Below are 19,224 nucleotides of genomic sequence, written 5' to 3'. Positions count from 1 at the left end.
AAATCAGGTACTTAGCTCAGCACTCAAGGCCCTGCACACTCCTGTAGCTTAACTCCTTTTAACCTCCACCCTCCTATAAGCTCTCCCTGCCCTTCTGGTCATGCCCCTGCATTCTCCAACTCCTTCCCAGTGACATCCCCACTCGCTCCCCAGTGGGCAGATCCAGCCAGTGCTCCGGGCCCAGAGCAAAAGTCTCCTCTATCAGAAAGCCCTCCACGACCAGCTTCAGTTTCCCACCCGCCCAGTGTCCCTCCTCCAGCCCTACTCTGGCTCTGTGTAGAATTCAAGTCAGTTGCAGACTCATCTTACGCTCCGTGGAGGCTGTGGGCCATCTGATTCCTTAGAGCTTTGCCACTCAGACAGTGACCGGCAGGGTACCCTCAACCCTGATGCCCATTGTTTACTGAATGGAACCACAAAGGGGCAGGGGAGAGGGGGGCAGGAACCCGCGCTTACCCATTCCTCCCACACTGCACCTCTGCTTCTGGCTGTCACGCTAACAGACTTCATGTTTCTGCCCCTCCCTGGCTGTGTGACCTTGGGCAGTAATGTAACCTCTCTGTGCCCCCGTTTTCTCCCAGGTAAAATGCAGGTAGTAACAGCACCTGCATGTCTTAGGGTTATGACATAAACCCTGGGAGGTACCAGACAGGAATGATTACTATTATTATGTCTGTCTACACCCCACTTCAGTGGCCAGCACATGAATTTAAGGGTCAGACAGACTTAGGTCCTGACCACTTACTGGATGTATAATTCTGGGCAGGTGGCTAGTCCCCAGGGCCTCTATTTTTTCCATCTCTGAAATGGTACTAACTCCATCCTCAGGAACGCGCCCCCCAACTCCTCAATATCCACAACCCCCCTTTTGTTCCAGGCACGCAGCAGACACTCCGATATTTCTCAACTAACAACCAAACGGTCCAGGTGGGAGGAATCCATCCGGCTTCCAGCCTCCTCCCCCCCACCCCACCCCCTCCACCCTCCAGAAACCCCCTCCCCACCCCCAAGCCCGTGCAAGACTAAAATAGTCATTAGGCAGATTTCAAAAGATGTCAGTGGCTTATAATTATAGTCGACATCCTTCTGAGATAAAAGTGATTACCTTGGATGCAAATCACTTAGCAACCAATCAGGGCGGTGGGCGGCGCCCACGGAGGTGACCGGCCAGCGCACAGCCCGCCCCACACCGGGAGAGAAAGCGCACAATAGCTCTTGACACGCAAATGGGTTAACACAATAAAGGCGGCTCCGGCCGCTGCTGGGGGAGAGCAGCAATTCCCGGCCCGCGGGAGGTAATAAAGCGGCCCTTTTGTGCGCGCCTCCCGGTTCTCACCCCCGCCCCGAGCCCAGAGGAATCTCCGCCTGATTGAATTACGGTTCATGAATATGAGCTGCTCGGCTCGCTTCCTCCCGGTTGGAGAGTGGCTGGAGGGAGGAAGGGGCGGAAGGGAGACAGGGGAAGGGGACCCCCTGGTCAGGCCCCAGGCCCCCCTGGGACTCAGATGAGAGCCACGTGTGCTCACCACGTGGGGTGCCCTGGGAAGGCGGGTGGGAGACCCAGCACAGGCAGTTGGAAAGATGAGGGTCCCTGACCTGCCCTCGGGTCTTTGATCTTTGGCTCCAAAAGGGACTGGAAGAGCCATTCAAGGCCCAGGTTCTGCAGATAAGGCTACCACTGGCCATGAGCATGTGCATTTATGGGAGGCTTGTGATATGCCATCGCCTGTCCTCAGCCCTCAGTGAATCCTTTAACACTGATGCTATCCTCCTTACCGAGGAGGAGACTGAGGCTCAGAGAGGCAAAGCTACTCACCCAAGGTCACACAGCCAACAAGTGGGCTCTTAATCATGAGCCCCTGGGTGTTAAGAAACCCAGACTAGTCCAGCCCTGGCCCACAACTGTGCAGCTCAGAAGGTGGGTGGGTGAGCTTATATGGAATTAAGGCCTGTGATAAGGATTACTGCGGGGGTGGGGGGTTGGTGAGGGGGGCAGGTAGGAAGCTAACCTTGAGAGAGGAGACTGCTCAGAGGTTTCTGCCCCTCCCTGCACGGGACTGGAAGGGATGTCCAGGGTCACTGTCCGAGTCAGAGGAGCCCACACTGGATTGTCTCCCCTGCTTAAATCTCTATCACTTAAGTCTCCGGGACAACCCCCCACCCCCACCCCCAGGGCCACCTCATCCCCTCATCCAGCATACCCCAGCACTCAGGCCTGCTACGTGGCCCACTCCCAACGCCCAGAACACTCTGCCACTCCCCTGCCTGGCAGGTCTCCGTACGGAGAGTCACATGGCACCCCTGCGTAGGGCCCTTCCTGACTCGCAGGCTGAGTGGGGAGCCAAAGCTATCACTGCTCCATCAGCATCCTGTCTTTACCACCAGCTGCGGGCCAGCCAAGGGGGTCCCCGGGTTTCAGTGTGGGAAGACACATAGGTGAGGCCAGACTCCCTCCATAGCGATGGCCCCTGACTCGTAGGGGGACCCTGGCTAACAAGTTGCAGTGCTTCCCTCTACCTATGGAATGGGGGCGAGGGGGGGCAGTGTGGTGGGGTGGGAAGACCTGGGGACTCAAAACTCTGTGGCTGCCTGGCTGAGCACCTCTGTTTGCGCTTTAGTTTCCTCATCTGTAAAATGGCACAGCACATGAGCTACTGTAAGGAGTCACTGAGATCCCGTAAGATGCCTGGCACAGGGAGAGACACCGGGTAAGCTGGCATTCCCTCCTGCTTGTCGCCTGGTGTTGTTGCCAAGCCCATGGAAGGGAACAGAAGGAATCGCCCAATTCTGACAGCCGCTCCCTCCGCCTTGGCTGTGGAAGTGTAAATACTCCACGGAAGACCTCCAACTGCCTGTGTTTGTGGGTCTCTGGCGCACACTCTGAGTTTGTTTCTAAACTGGGAAGCTTCGAGAGGCGGCACAAACAGCCCTTCTGCCCACCTCTCCCACTTCTACCCCCATCTGCCGTTGCTCTGTCCTTGGAAGCCTGTGTGTTTAACGACACCGTTTCAGCTGAAAATATCTCCCTGCCAAGCTCCCCCGCCCCCCCGCCCCCCCCCGCCCCACCCCGGCCAAGCAGATCCACTGATATTTATCGACTTGTTAATCTAGCTAGAGAGCCTGGTAGGCGAACACAGTTGGGGGTGGGGGGTGCTCGCTGCGTAGAGACGGGGGCCTGGCTTCTCATAATGACCTCACACACACTCCCCCTCTGCTGTCACCCCACTCCACGCCCCTGAAGCAATGACACAGTTCTTTAACCTTTTCCTAGAAATGTGATCACAGCAGTTTCACCCACATCCGACACCAGCAGCAATTGCTGGAAGGGAACTTAGAAGGGGAATCAAAGAGTCAGCAGCAAAATGCTGCTCTGGGCCTTCAGAAGGAACAGGGCCAGGGCTGGGGTGTGGCAGGGAAGAGAAGGCTGCTGCCTGACCCCTGTCCAAGCTGGCCCCTGGCAGGGGCACGCTTATCCAGACCTTGGCACCGATGGGCCTGACTTACCCTCCATTCAACTTAATGAGCACCACACTGTGCTTGTCAAATCATCTTAAACTCCAACAGGAGAGTGGGGCAGTCAGGAGATCAGGCTTAACCAAGGTCCTGTCATCTTGGGGTTGAGCAGCAGGGGTAACCTCTGGACTGGAGGGGCAGCCAGCAGCAACTCCTCTGTTCCTTCCCTGGCTGGGGGGGGGCACCCCTGTTTCTCTAGGCAGAAGCAGTCTGATTTAAGGCTGGGGGCCCGCATCTCTCTGGGGACCCTGGGAACTTCAGCCTGGGGTCAGGAAGCTTTCCTCTTTTGAAGCATCCCTTTTGAAAGCAGAAAGTTGCTCAGCTTGGGAGTCCTGTGCCCCGGGGCACTGCCAGGCTATACCGGCAAAGCTAAACACCTGTCTTTGGGTGGGGGGGGGGGGCAGGAGCATTAATAGGGACAGACAGCTGGCACTGCCTCCCTTCCCTCACCCCATCAGGGTGCTGGGGATTTAGGTCAGAGGACTGCAGTTGTGGGTGGGGGAAGTCTGATTTCACTCCTCCAGGACCCAAAGGCATCCAGCCTCGCCCACGACCCCGCCCCCTCCGGCCTTGGGTCAAGACAAGTCGCGTTGCCACGGCAACCCCAGTGCCGTCAGAGGTCTGGCAGTGACGTAACAGACGACCCCAATGGGGAACGGATCGTCCCCGCGAGTTCTTTGTAGGAATGCAGGCGGCCAGATGAACCCTGCTACAGTCTAGGCTCAGAGGGCACAATCGCCAACACATCCACAGGCATGGTCGGGACTCCATGTCCCCTTCTGGGCTGATGGCCCTTGAAGAGATTCCAGAGGCTACTTGGGAGAAGCCCAGGGTGTCCAGTGCCGGCCCTAACCCCTCTAAGACGCGGGAGTTCCTGGGGAATTTTCAGACGACTGAGCTGCTACCTTTGTCTGTTGGCTTTAGGGGTGGGGTGACCTTTCCTCTCCGGCAAAAGCCCCACCCAGGGCCCTGCCGGAGTCCTCACAATCGGCCCCCGATGTCCACTCTGGCAGGCAGGCCGGTCTGGACAAGTTGTGTGCGGAGGGGGCGGGGGGAAGGGAAGGGGCAGACAAGGATGCTTCAGGATCCCCCACAGCCCAGGGCCTCTTTATTTCCAATCCGGCTGCCCCGACACCCGAGACTGCCCCCAGTTTCATCCTAGAAGCCCGCCCCGCGGAACTCACCGAATCAGCCAGGCCGTCGAAGGGCACCAGGTCTCAGCGGGGACGACTCTCCGCTCGCTGGGTTGCAGCCATGCAGAGGTGGCAGAGGCTGCCTGAGGAAGCCCCCCTTGGGGGCCGATGCCTCTCTCCAGGTGGGAAGGGACGCTGTCGGTGAGGTCGATCCAGGCTCCGGCCCGCGCCGTCCGAAGTCCGGGGTGGGGGTTCTTTCGGCTCAGCGAGGGTCGTGCCCGCCAGGCACCCGGGCCGCTCGGGCGCTCAGGCGGCGCATCCTCGCCGGGGCCTGTGCTCACCGCGTCCGGCGGGCGGCGCTGCGCCTCCCCTCGGGGTCCTGCTCAGGGCTGCAGCTCCCCGGGGCGCCCTCTCAGCCCGCGCCAGGAGCCCGGCGGCCGCGGCCCCTCTAGCCGGCCCCAGCTGCAGCTTGTCTTTGTTGCTTCCTCTCGCTCGACCGCCTGCCCGAGGCTTGCAGCTCTCTGGTTTGCCCGAGGGTGGGGGGGTCGTCTCCTCCGAGGCTGCACGCACCTGCAGCGGCCCGGCTTCTCGCCGGGCATGCACCGGCCCCCGCAGGTTGCAAAGAGCGGTGGCGAGAACGCACCGGCCCCTCCTCCTCCTGCTCGGAGCCCCGGGTGTTGGGGGAGGGGAAGCCGGAGAGCAGCAGCAGCCGCGGCGGCTGCAGCGGGCGGTGGAGGCTCGGGTGCAGCCCCGGGGGCCTCGGCGCCGAGAAATAACCAGTCCAGGTGGCGCTGGGCGGATGTGGGAACGGCCCGGAGAATGGTGCACTGGGCGTTCGAGCTCTCCAGCTGCAGTAGAACCGGCGCGCGCCGGGCTCTCACGCGCCCATGGCCCCCGGCGGCGCGCGGGAGCTCCCGGGGCCTCAGCCTTAAGCCGCCTGGCGCGCGCCGGCGCCTCGCCTCGCCTCGGGCCCGGGTGCCGCGCGCCGCGCCCCACAAGCGGCGTGCCCTGCTCTTCGCCTCCCCCGGTGCCGCGCGCAGCCTCTCAGCTGAGCCACCGGCTCGGCTGTCCTGCTCGCTGCTCCGCTCCGGCCCGACTGACAGGCGCTAGCGCCGGCAGCCGCCGCTGCGTCTCGCCCCCCTCCCGCCCCCTGGAGCCTGGTCCAATCAGTGACGGCCGAGAGGCGGTTACCAGGGTGACGCGGCGCCGCGTCCTGTGGGAGGCGGGGCCGGGGGCCGCCACGCGCGCTTTTCGCGGCAAAATTCAAAGGCCGGTAGGGCAGCTCTCCAACCTCCTCCCCCAAGCAGGGGCGAGGCGGGGCCTGCCTCGTGAGGACTGCAACTCCCGGCCTACAGCGCGCCGGCGCCAGTCGTAGGGGCCCCGACTGGGGGCGTAGGGCATGCTGGTACTTGTAGTCCCTTTGTCGGGAACCAGGAAGGGTGGAAAAACTAGTATCATTTTATTGAGCACCTATGCCACTCCAGTACTCTTGCTTGGAAAATGCCATGGACGAAGGAGCCCGGTAGGCTGCAGTCCATGGGGTCGCTCAGAGTCGGACAGGACTGAGCGACTTCACTTTAACTTTTCACCTTCATCCATTGGAGAAGGAAATGGCAACCCACTCCAGTATTCTTGCCTGGAGAATCCCAGGGACAGGGGAGCCTGATGGGCTGCCGTCTATGGGGTCGCACAGAGTCGGACACGACTGAAGCAACTTAGCTGCAGCAGCAGCAGCATGCGGTAGCACAAGCTAGGTGCGTTGTGTGCATTGTTTCACTTATTTGGGGAGACACCCCAATGAAGAACTTGTTAAAAAAAAAAAAAAAAAAACCATAAAAGAAGCTAACAAGTATGTAACCAAGTACTTTACGGAATCCTCACCCACAACCGTATTAGATAGGTATTATCGCCCCCATTTTACAGATGAAAAAACGGATATAGCAGGCACTATCATTATACTCCCAACTTACAGAGGAAATTGAGGCTAAAAGATGTGAAGTGACACTCCAGAGTGTTTTTGCCCCAGTTCTTGCTGTTGGCAGTGGCAGATTTTTGGCATCACAGCTGAGATATGTGGAGCACTAACTACATAACCAGGCCCGGTGCTGAGCTTATTGTAAGTTTCACCTCAGGAGATCCTCACCACACGCGTGGGAGGTAGACAGTGGTACCCCCTCCCTGCCACTTAGTGGACGGATGGGGAAACAGGCATAGTATCACCTGAGGTCCAAATTTTGACTCCATCAAACTACGCACCTTGCCTTTTACTTTCGAAGCAGTTTAATAAGCTCTCGTTGCTTCTGCCTGATAGCCTGCCTGCAGGTTGGCCCATTTCGCAGTCCCATTTTACAGCTGGAGAAATTGAGCCCTGGGAGGGACATTTCCCCTCAGTTGTCATATGTCCATCACACAGAAAGTTGAGGAGCCTGCTTTCCAGGAAACTTCTCAGGATCCCTAAAGAAATGCAAAGCAACAGTCAGAACTCCTCCCACCACACTCAGGCTGTGTCTGTGTGACCTTCCCACTCCACACACCCCCAGTCCCACAACACCTGGATGGGATTCTAGCTCTGGCCTATGGACTTGGAATTTATCTTCCTGGTTCTGTGCCTCAGTTTCTTGTCTGTGCATCACAAGGACCTTACAGGCTGGTGTGAGAGCAAAGTGAGTTATTGCCTGGAAGGGAGTTGGAACACAGTAAGTGTTCAATAAATGCCAGCTGTGGTCATTCAGGTGCAGAGGGCTCGGAGACCTTGGCAAATGTACCTGGTGGGATGAGCTGATTATAGCCGGGCCCTAGCCTACTTCTAGGAGCCAACCCACACCTACCCAGAGCCTGGGAGAGGTGCCCACCGGGGAGCTCCAGCACCGGCTCAAGTAGGCCACCCGCCGCCTTATCTAGGACAGATGCTGGCCCTGTTTCAGGCCGCCTGCCATGTACACCATTCCCAGCAGCTCCTCAACTCTGAGCCCTGCTCTATTTCTCCCCCACTGTCCCACCCACACCACCCGGGTCGGGGGTGGGGAGCTGGAGTGGGGGAGGGGGTTCACCTGGAAACATGATCTGGCCACCAGCTGCTTCAGCTCCTGGGCCAGCCGCCAGAGCTGCCAGTGACGTCAGGGTGGGTTGCCCAGGAGACCTGCTGGGTGGACTGGGTGTGGACAGGTGGGGAGAATGCTAGGTGGACCCGGGTCAGGTGCAGGGCAAGGGACAGAGACAATCAAAACTCAGGGAAGAGAGGGCTGGAAGGGGAGAAGAGGGCGGGGACCACACCACTGCCTTTGCAAAGTTTGGGATTTTTTTCTATGGGAGGTTACCATGACTTAATACCTACTATGTGCCAAAGCGCATGCTCAGGGCTATTTATATCACATATTTCTATGTCCTTTTACACTCACTGCAACCCTGTAAGATCTATTCTGTTAGTATCCACATCTTATGGCCAAGGACGGCCACGTGACTTGCACAAGGTCACGCGATGACAGATCAGGATCCCAAACACCAGAGCCCCTGACCTTGATTTATTATGCTCTGTGCCAGCCACTGACTGACTGGGTGTGACCTTGAGGGCAAGTTTCTTCTCCTCTATGGACCTCAGTTTCCTCTGCTGTAAAATGGAGGGTGGGGCTCATAACCCAGTCCTGCCAGTCAGACTCTGGAGCTGGCACCCACTTCCCACCTCAGTAGTTTCCAAAGACCCCAATGTGATTCCAAAGTGCAGCCAGGAGGTTGGATGATCTCAAAAGGCCCCTGCACCTCTATGAGTCCATGATGTGCTAGATGGTGTGACTTCAGGCCTCGGGAGCTATATAGGGATCTCATCTTTCAGGCATCCCTCTATCCCTCCAGGCAGCTGGACGTCCCTAGAGATGCTCACTTATACCCCACATACAGGCTCAGTGCCACCGTCCCACACCACTCCCCACAGCCCACCTCCCTGAGGTCAGACCCTCGTACCACTGCCCCCTAGCCTCCCAACTCTCAGCCTTGACCCAGCCATTCCTTCCTCTTGGTTGTGTCCAATAACTCCACATTATGTGAATGGAGCCAGCGTCAAGATGGATTTGCCACGGTCCATAGAATCACTAGGCAAGTCAGCCCCTGAACATTGCGCCGGCTCCAGCCAGGGGTCCTAGAGGCCTCAAAGGGGAAAGGAGACAAGAGAGCACCTCGTTCCTCACTGTACTGTATGCCCCCTACACTGCAGCCTTGCTAAAATACCTGCACATCCGCCCAGCTGTGTCTCTGGCCCCCAGGCCTTTGCCCAGGCTGTCCCCTCCATCTAAAACATCCTCCTTCCTAGGTGGCTGACGCTTGTTCCACCTTCGGATTTCAGTTAGGCTACCACCTCCTCCAGGAAGCCTTCCCTGACTACTGCCATCCAGGCTGGAGCATTTCCCCTTTCATAGATGCACTCAGTCTGTGTCATAAAGGCTCACTTATGTATCAGTCTTCCCCACCAACCTGAGGCTCTGTGAGGGCCAGGGCTCATTCAAATTGCTTTATCTCCAGCATGGACGTGGCATACAGTTGGCACTCCATACAGGTTTGTTAAACTCATCTCTGAATCAATGGATGGATGTAGATGTAGCGCAGGTTTGTGTTTTGCTTTCTTGTAGAGGAGGAGCAGGGAGAGGAAGAAGAAGGGAGGTCAGATGGACTGGGTTTGAATTCTACGTGTTCAGGTTACCAGCCTTGTGACTCACCTGCTCTGTGCCTGTACTTTCCCATCTGTGAAGTGGGGTTAATTGCCACCTTGGTACTGCTCAAGGGACCTGGAGTCTGGAACCCTTGCGCCCACCCTCCCACACAGATAAGGTTCATCATGCCATGCTCACTGAGGCCTGATTATTCCCCCCCTTTAATTCTGCTCATCCATTCATTCATTATTGCCTAAGGACCTGCCATGAGCGAGGCCCTGGGAATGCAGCAGTAACCCAGACACAGCCCCTGGCCTTGAGAAACTCCATGAGGGGCAGACAGGTGACGAGCAGTTATCACCCAGGGCCACACGGAAGGAAAAACACAGCAGGCCCCTGACCCAGCTGAGGAGCTAGTGATGGTGAAAAGGCTGATCAGGTGTCCTGGGAAAACTGAGCAGGGGGTCGTCAAGGGCACAGGTGAGGGACAAGTTCTCTTGGCCAAGGGAACGGCCACTGAAAGTCCAGGGTCCCAGTGAATGTCCTCAGAGTGGAGGTGGCTCGCAGAGGCTGAGCTGGGGCAGGGGAGGGAGGCGAGAAGGCCGAGACTGAGCCTTTATTCTGGTAGGGGGAGCAGGCCCGGCCCAGCCTGCCTCCCCAGCCCCCAGTGGCCTCACCTGCCCTCATTGCCGTAATCTAGGCCAGAGCCTGGAGGGAGCCGAGCCCCCATTGGTGCACGCCACGTAGGTTTTTCAGAGATAATTTAATCAGAGCTATTAATAAGCAGAAAAGAAAGAGCTCTTTATGCTTCTTCTGGAGAAAAGGAGAAAGAAGAAGCACGTGTAACCTTGTTACTCACTCAGCCCTGCCCCCAGTACCTGAGCCTGTCTCTGGGCCAGGCCTTGGGGGGATGGGGCAAAGGGGCCCAGCAGAGGGGGACTGAGGAGGCCCAGGTAACCTCTGGGGCTGGCCCGCCAAGATCCCTGACCACACCCCACCCTCACACCCCACTAGCCACTTTTGACTCCTCTTGGTTGCTTGAAAGCGCCAAACTGTTCACCTTTGCACGAGCTGTTCACTCTCTGACCTGTTCCCAGACCACTCTTCCTTCTGCTCTTTTACCCGCTGGCTCATTATCATACTTTAGGTCTCAGCTTAAATGTCACCTCCTCAGAGAAGCCCTCCCTGACTACCCTATCTGAAGTTCTCCCCAGAGCACCTCCCTTTTGCTTTTTCCCTTCCCCATACTTATCATGATTGGCAACTCTCTGAGCTCTGTGGGTTGACTTGTTTATTTCCTGTCTCCCTGTCTAGATTGTCAGCTTTGGGAGGGGTGGGGCTCTGTCATCATCTTCATTGCCGTGTCCCCAGCATCTTGAGTAATCACCGACACATACCAGATCCTCTGTCAATATTTGTATATGGAGCTGGAGAGGATTCTAGGGGCCTGGATGGTTGGGATAGGAAATAGGAGGTGGTAGGGGTCCCTTCCACTCAGGAGACCCCCTAGGAGAATGCAGGAACCATGAAATGCCCCCCATCCTTTGTTTCACTACTGGGGATCAGGGGGCCCCAGGGAAGGCCCTCACCCAAAGTCGTACAGTAAATTTGGGCCATAGGTGGCACTTGAACTCGTTTGGGGAGAATAGAGTTCCAAATGAGTCTCACCTTTGTGTTGAGGAGGATTCTGAGGCCTCACTCAGGATGAGAAGGGCAAGGCTACTGTGCTACCATTGATTAGTGATGTCTACCAGAGTCGGGGTTGGCTGTTCCCCTGCATGGAGTTTGAAAGAGCCCTGGACTGGCAGTCAGGAGGCTTCGTTCCTTCAACCAGCACTACCACCTTATCATGTGACCCCCTAGATAAGGCAGCCAACTTCCCTGGGCTTCAGTTTCCTCATTTGAAAATTGGGACTATTTACCTTGCTGCATGCTCAGTCATGTCCGACTCTTTGCAACCCCATGGGTTGTAGCCTGCCAGGCTCCTCTGTCCATGGGATTCTCCAGGCCAGAATACTGGAGTGGATTGCCATTCCCTTCTCCAGGGGATCTTCCTTACCCTGGGATCAAACCCGTGTCTCCTACGTCCCCTGCACTGGCAGACAGATTCCTTACCATGGAGTCACTTGGGATGCCCCTGTCTACCTTAGCCTTGCCTATCTCAAGGATTATAACCAGAAAATTGGTACAGTATAACGTTTCCAAAAGCTTAATGGGCTCTTTATAGGCATAATCAACTACTGTTACTGTAAAATACAGCAATGACAATAATAGCCACATCTATCTAGTGAGGCCTTGCTATGGACCAGGCAGTGAGTACCCCAGGTGCTTCTCATACGGAATCTATAAACCTTGCAACAGGCCACGAAAAGGACCCACTGGACTGTGTCAACTGGCCTTGCTGAAGGTGGCACAGAGCTCTTTAGTGAGTGGGACTAGGCTTTGATCCCTGGTAGGTCTCTTTGCATAGAGGATTTCTGACTTAGCTTAAAAACTAAAAAATTTGGCCGCACCAAGTCTTAGCCGCGGCACTCGGGATCTTCCATTGAGACCTGAAGGCTTCTTCCTAGTTGTGACTCACAGGCTCAGTTGCCCCACGGCCTGAGGGATCTTAGTCCCCCCACCAAGGATCAAACCCACTTCCCCTGCATTGGAAGGCGGATTCTTAGCCCCTGGACCACCAGGGAAGTCGTATAACTTAGCTTTAGGCCCTAACAAACCGGAAACAGTAAATGGAAGTGGGGGTGGTCCCAGTGACACCCCCCTCCACGAGCAACTCCCCCCACCCCACAAGGCATCTCTTCTCTCTGGCCAGCTGGACCTGGTTCTCTGAGCAGCAGGGTGATTCCAGGGGATTAAACCCAGTCCACCTCACCGCCCCTCTGGCCTGGAAAGGCCAGCAGGCCCTTCCCAGCCTGCCTGGCAGATTTCCTTTTGTACAAAAAGTTATTGACTTATCAAGGTTAAAATACATTCAGCGCGGGCCAATAAAACAGGGATACCGCCGCATCCCGGCTGTCATGTGCAGCCTGGTTTTCATGGCAACAGGCCCTCTTCTGCACATGAAACGGTTCAGTTGTGCAAAGTTCAGGCGTTACATAAACAGGGAGTTAACAGCAGCAGCAGAAATCAATGTCTGGCCAGGCATGGCCTGGGGAGATAGCATTGATTGGGTCCTGGTCGTCGATAGGCTGGGTCCCTGCTTCCTGCCCCTGTCGCCCTGGGCTCCCTCCCGCAGCCCCAGCCCCTGGCTCAGACCCAGAAGGCTCCAGGAAGGTGCCCCCACCCTCGCCCTGGAGCCTCTTTCTGGCTGGGATCCAGCGGGGAGGGGATCTGCTTTCTGCAGCCAGTTTATAAACCATTATTGCTCAGTGACTCCATTCCGCTCTTTAAAATATGTTCACGCCATCTTTAGCGAAGAAGGTATCCCTTGGCCTTTTAAGCCGTCCTTGTGACAAGGAAGAATCCCACTGCCTCTACGTTTAGCCATCAAAACCACTCGTACATCAAGACGTGACCTAATGGGGTCAAAGAGACCGGGATATGAGATTAAACTGGCTGTGCAGCCTTGGGTAAGTCACTTGGCCTCTCTGAGCCTCGGTTTTCTGCTTTCTAAAATGACAAGGATGACAGCACCTAGTTCACAGGTGTAGAGAAGAAATCAGGGGACACATGTGAAGCCCCTAGCTTAGGGCCTGCGTCAGGAAGCTGATGCTCTGTGTTCCTCTTCTACACAGATTCCATGGACTTCCCTGGCGGCCCAGTGGTTAAGACTCTGCCTTCCCACGCAGTAGGTGTGGATTCAGTCCATGGTCTGGGAACTAAGATCCCAGACACTTCAGGGTATAGCAAAAAAATAATTTTTTTAAAAAGGGTCGTCTACCACAGATATCAGGAGATACCTTGATGGAGCAGGAAAGGGCAGGGAACTAGAAAGGTGATCAGTTCAGTTCAGTTGGTCAGTCGTGTCTGACTCTTTGCAACCCCATGAACCGCAGCATGCCAGGCCTCCCTGTCCATCACTAACTCCAGGAGTCCACCCAAACCCATGTCCATCGAGTCGGTGATGCCATCCAGCCATCTCATCCTCTGTCATCCCCCTCTCCTCCTGCCCTCAATCTTTCCCAGCATCAGGGTCTTTTCAAATGAGTCAGCTCTTCTCATCAGGTGGCCAAAGTATTGGAGTTTCAGCTTCAACATCAGTCCTTTCAATGAACACCCAGGACTGATCTCCTTTAGGATGGACTGGTTGGATCTCCTAGCAGTCCAAGGGACTCTCAAGAGTCTTCTCCAACACCATAGTTCAAAAGCATCAATTCTTTGGCGCTCAGCCTTCTTTATAGTCCAACTCTCACATCCATACATGACCACTGGAAAAACCACAGCCTTGACTAGACGGACCTTTGTTGGCAAAGTAATATCTCTGCTTTTTAATATGCTGTCTAGGTTGGTCATAACTTTCCTTCCAAGGAGTAAGCATCTTTTAATTTCATGGCTGCAGTCACCAACTGCAGTGATTTTGGAGCCCAGAAAAATAAAGTTAGCCACTGTTTCCACTGTTTCCCCATCTATTTCCTATGAAGTGATGGGACCAGATGCCATGATCTTCGTTTTCTGAATGTTGAGCTTTAAGGCAACTTTTTCACTCTCCACTTTCACTTTCATCAAGAGGCTCTTTAGTTCTTCCTCACTTTCTGCCATAAGGGTGGTGTCATCTGCATTATCTGAGGTTATTGATATTTCTCCCGGCAATCTTGATTCCAGCTTGTGCTTCTTCCAGCCCAGCATTTTTCATGATGTACTCTGCATATAAGTTAAATAAGCAGAGTGACAATATACAGCCTTAATGTACTCCTTTTCCTATTTGGAACCAGTCAGTTGTTCCATGTCCAGTTCTAACTGTTGCTTCCTGACCTGCATACAGGTTTCTCAAGAGGCAGGTCAGGTGGTCTGGTATTCCCATCTCTTTCAGAGTTTTCCACAGTTTATTGTGATCTACACAGTCAAAGGCTTTGGCATAGTCAATAAAGCAGAAATAGATGTTTTTCTGGAACTCTCTTGCTTTTTCGATGATCCAGTGGATGTTGGCAATTTGATCTCTGGTTCCTCTGCCTTTTCTAAAACCAGCTTGATATTTGGGTTCAAATCCCAGTTCTACCACTAGCTGTGTGACCTTAGGCAAGTCACTTTACTAGAGCACAGGTATACAGTAGGAACTCAATACATATTTGCTGAGCAAGGAAATATGTATTGTATAATTGTAATGTATAAACTCCCCTGGAGAGCTGGCCTCACATGGGGTAGCTGGAGACGGGATGGCTAGGATGATTTAGGATGGCTGAGGAGGACAGTGCGGGGCACTTCCAGCCACTCAGGGTATGGTAAAGATAGCTACCCCATTGCTGAAATTCACAACCCTTTCCCAGGGTGAAATGACGCTGGGAAACAGAGCCCAGTGAGCACATGTAGCTGGGGTGACATTTCCAGGCATGACTGAATCAGCAGCTTTTGCCAATGAAATGTGAGCACGCATGACATGAGATGGGAATGTGCCTTTTTCTCTAAGCTTTCTCTCCTGCCCTAAGGCAGACAATCAACCCTTCCAGGTCAGGGCAGGGCCAAAGGCACCTGGATCCCTAAATCACTTGCAAAGGAAAGATGCCCACCTGTTGACCAACAACACAGGCTCTGAACTGGTAGGTGAGAAATGAACCTCTGTTGAGTTATGCCACTAAGATGCTGGGGTCTATTTGTTACAGCAGCTGGTGTTGCCATTGGGAGCTTGTGAGGCCTGGGAAGGACTTAGAACCACCCCTTCAGCCAGCACAGTCCTCTCCGCATCATGAGCTTCGAGGTTGCCCTTATTTGATAAGGGAACTACAGTAAAACATTAATGGTAAAATCTACATGGTGGATATTTGAGTGTCTACTGTAGATGTCCTTTGACTTTGCTGTAGGTTTGAAATGTTTCATAATAGAATTATTGAAAAAATATCTATTCCTATGTTGTCAAAATCTTTCTAGGAAGCTTAGGGTTTTAGAAAGTGGTCCTAAGGGACCACTAGTGAGTGGTGGGGGTGGGCAGAGGGAGCTGAAAAAGATAGAGCTCTGGCATCACCAATTTCAACCAGAGAACATTCAATTTCATCTCTTTTTCCTCTCGGAGCTCAGTGTGTGATTTAATTTGGAAACAAAAAAACAAAACAAAACCCACAACACTCTTCACTGTTCCAAAGATGAAAGGTTTGAAAGCCGCTGAGCTCAGCCCTCCCATGTTGTAGATGGAAAGAGTGAGGTCCAGAGAGGGGGCGGCACTGGCTCCAGGTTACACAGCGAGCCAGTGGCTGAGCAGGAACTCAAACCCAGGTCTGACCCCCAGGGAAGAGTTTTGCACCATGGCTTTCTTGAGGGGCTCTGGGGGTCTCCATCCTGGGGCTGCTGGGAGGCAAAGAGGGAGGGTTGGGTGTTAGGCAGGTGTCTTCACACCCTCAGCCTTCAGCCAGAATCCACTGCTTTGCCGTCATATATTGGGTTCCAAGGTATTTGACCAAATAGTTTTGTGGGTGGGGAGAGCCTGCTGGGAGGCGATGGGGGAAACACTGGGGAGGAAGGACTTCAGTGGGGCCAAGCATTTTCCGGAGTGGGATCCTGCCCCCTCCATCCCCGTACTACCCTCTTCCCTCAAGCTGTGGTGAGAAGATGGATGGGGGGAGCCAGGGCTGGGACAGACCACTCAGGAATGATGGATTTGGTCCCCAGTCAGAAGCCTTTAGGGTCATCTGGGGTCATGAGCAGAGGTGAGAGGTCACCCAGCCAGGGCAGGTGGGTCAGCAACGGACAGGGACAAGGAGTCGGCAGAGAGGTCCAAGGGCTGGTGTGTACCCAAGCCTGGGACTCCTCTAGTACTAGCTCATTCATTCATTCATTCCTTGACCCCAGGATGCCAGGTCCTGGGCTGGGCACTGGAGGTTCCAGGATAAATGGGCATCGTTCCTGTAGGTGAGGGCAAGTGGAAAAGAGAGAACACTGCCATTCACCCTAGCCCTTGCAAACGACCAACCATGACCTTGGGAAGGTCTGAGCTTCCGTTTCCCCAACTGGAATAACAGGTTGATAAACCTGTGTGACATTTTTGCCACAGAGCTTGGTGGGAAGAAATGGTGGTTCTCTTCCCTAGGCTTTCAATTAAAACAGAAGGGCTTCCTCACCCCATCTGGGCTGTTTCTGGGAAGACAGGAGCATGGGTTTGAATCTTGATTCCACTTACTAGCTGTGTGACTGTGGGCTAGTCACTTCCCCTTTCTGAGCCTTGGTCTTAAAATGAGCATAATGATAATTAGTAACAGCTTTACCTAATGGTTATGAGGTTTCCCTGAGGTTTCAATGAGTTAATACATGAAAGCATTTAGACCAGTGCTAATGCTAAGGCTAATCCATAGCTAACACTCGGTGAGTGCTAACCTTTGCTATTAGTGATCTGATGGATTGAGTCTATGAAGACAGTGATAGTGTAATAGGTGAATACTGACCTAGTGCTAGTGGAGGGCTTGTAGATGCTCTAAACCCAGTCTGTGCCTGTATGCCAACTCTGGCTTCCCCACGGGAAATGCCTGGAGTACAGGCTTGGATTAGTTTTGCTACCCCATCCAGGTTCGACAAAAACCGTGCTGAGATTGATTAGCAATGCCTGCCTTGGGCATAGGAGGGAAGAGCTGTAGGAAGCATGCCATCTATTAACCATTCCCGGTGCTGGCCCAAGCCCTCCCCTTGCGCACATGGAAAAATGAAGACTCAGAGAGGGAAACAAGACGTACTCAGGGCCACACAGGCAGTCGCAGTCCGGGCTCTTGTTCCTGCCTCCCTGATGCCTCACTGAGCCCTGGTCTATGTCATTTCATCCCGTGGAGAAAAGTCATTATTTCTCCATTACATTTCCCAGCCTGTTTTCTGGAAGGGAGTTAATTGATTTAAACTTTTCCAGGATGATTCGCCCTCCTCCTCTGCTCCCCTGGGCCCCCGATTCTATTACGGCTCTGCCTCTCGGAAATGAGTCGGTGGCATCTGCCAGGACAGACACGGGAGTCTCTAGGAGGGGGCTGTCTGAGCAGGTGTGGAGAGTGCAGACCATGCCTGGGGCTGGCTCTTCCAGAGATCTCCACGTTTCATGACAGCGACGTCCCAAGACTCAAGTGTATTGTGTCTCTTATCCTCACAGCGCCTGGGCTTCCCTGGTGGCTCAGGTAGTAACGCATCCATCTCCCATGCAGGAGACCCGGGTTCGATCCCTGGGTTGGGAAGATCCCCAGGAGGAGGAAATGGCAACCCACTTCAGCATTCTTGCTTGGAGAATTCCGTGGACAGAGGAGACTGGTGGGCACAGGTCTTGGGGTCGCAAAGAGTTGAACCCGACTGAGCGACTAACACAGACATATATCCTCCCAGGGGCTACGTTTGCGCTATGTGCCGGGCGCAGCACCCAGAGCACCCACCGGCCCTTCAGGTTCACCCAACATACAGAAGGGGAAACTGAGGCAAAGGGCTGGTCCCAGAGCTGAGATTCCAACTCAAGACCACCAAGCCCTGAATTCTTTATTCTTTTCTGTTAATGTCACTCCTCCCTGGCTCTGTGACACCCAGTCACCCCAAATGCCCTTTCAGATTCTCCCTCCAGACCTTTGAACTTGGCTGATGGGTGATCACTGATACTTATCTGACGGATGAGGAAACTGAGGCCAAGACTGGGGAGAGTGATTGACCCTGAGTCCCACAGCAAGGGAGGCCACGGCTCTGTCCTTTGTCTCCTCCTACGGGGAAGAAGCAGGATGAGAGAGGCTCAGAGCGGGCCTGGCCACGGCGGTCCTCTTGGTCGATTCATCTTCCAAGCTGAAATATTTATTTACGCACCCCATTTAATCAGGATATGCCGTAATTAGCGGCAGATTTGTGCCTCCTGCCTGTGGCGTTATTTATTTCAGGTTCTGGGCGGCCACTTCCCTGGGCTGTGTGCGCACTGGGCTTGGATTTCAATCAGATGGGGCCCGGCAGAGCTGTCCCCAGGGAACTCACAGCAGCGATGCCCCCCTCGGAATGATAAATGAGCCCGCAGACAGCAGAAATGCTGCCCAGCTGCTCTGGGGGGTCGGCGTGCATGGGGTGGCGAAGGGGGTGTTCTCACCAATCCCAGGATCCAGTCACCGAGGAACTCCCCTTGCCCCCTGTGCCAGACAATAGCCTGGCATTTCCTAGCCCCCGGAAGAAGCATACATGGGAGATGGCACTGTGCGGGCCCGCTGCAGCCCTGCTTCTAGGATCCTAAGGCAGAAGGAACTTGGAAGGGTTATCTGCCCTTCTTGCTGTCTTGGGAAAGGTTTTTGAGTTATCTCAGCATCTCTCAGCCTTGACTATGGGCAACACATATTTTTCTGCTCACAGCCCGCGCGGCTGGGAAGTTCCTTCTGCTGTCTATAACTTTACTTTTTTATTTTTTAGTATTTATTTCTTTGGCTGCACCAGGTCTTAGTGGTGGCATGCGAGCTCTAGTTCCCTGACCAGGGATCGAACCCATACACCCTGCATTGGGAGTGGAGAGTCTTAGCCACTGGACCACCAGGGGAAGTCCCCTTTGCTGTCTAACTCTGCTGCTGCTGCTGCTGCTAAGTCACTTCAGTCGTGTCCGACTCTGTGTGACCCCATAGATGGCAGCTCACCAGGCTCCCCTGTCCCTGGGATTCTCCAGGCACGAACACTGGAGTGGGTTGCCATTTCCTTCTCCAATGCATGAAAGTGAAAAGTGAAAGTGAAGTTGCTCAGTCGTGTCCGAATCTTAGCGACCCCATGGATTGTAGCCTACCAGGCTCCTCCGTCCATGGGATTTTCCAGGCGAGAGTACTGGAGTGGGGTGCCATTGCCTTCTCCAGTCTAACTCTAGTCGAGGTAAA

At 54.5% G+C, this 19,224-nt stretch overlaps 1 protein-coding gene across 1 annotated transcript in view; it reads right to left on the bottom strand.

Moving 5' to 3' along the window:
• The window catches only part of FAM222A (family with sequence similarity 222 member A), a 60,370-nt gene extending 55,595 nt beyond the window's left edge, over positions 1 to 4,775 (bottom strand). The window contains exon 1 of the mRNA XM_027566528.1: positions 4,698 to 4,775. The gene's annotated coding sequence lies outside the window, so the exon portion shown is untranslated. The remainder of the gene's footprint in view (positions 1 to 4,697) is intronic.
• Between the last annotated feature and the right edge of the window lie 14,449 nt (positions 4,776 to 19,224).

The sequence above is a fragment of the Bos indicus x Bos taurus genome, chromosome 17 (genome assembly GCF_003369695.1).
Source record: "Bos indicus x Bos taurus breed Angus x Brahman F1 hybrid chromosome 17, Bos_hybrid_MaternalHap_v2.0, whole genome shotgun sequence".
Lineage (NCBI taxonomy): Eukaryota > Metazoa > Chordata > Mammalia > Artiodactyla > Bovidae > Bos > Bos indicus x Bos taurus.
The sequence above is the reverse complement of the archived record's forward strand: the minus strand, read 5'-3'. Positions and strand labels throughout refer to the sequence as shown.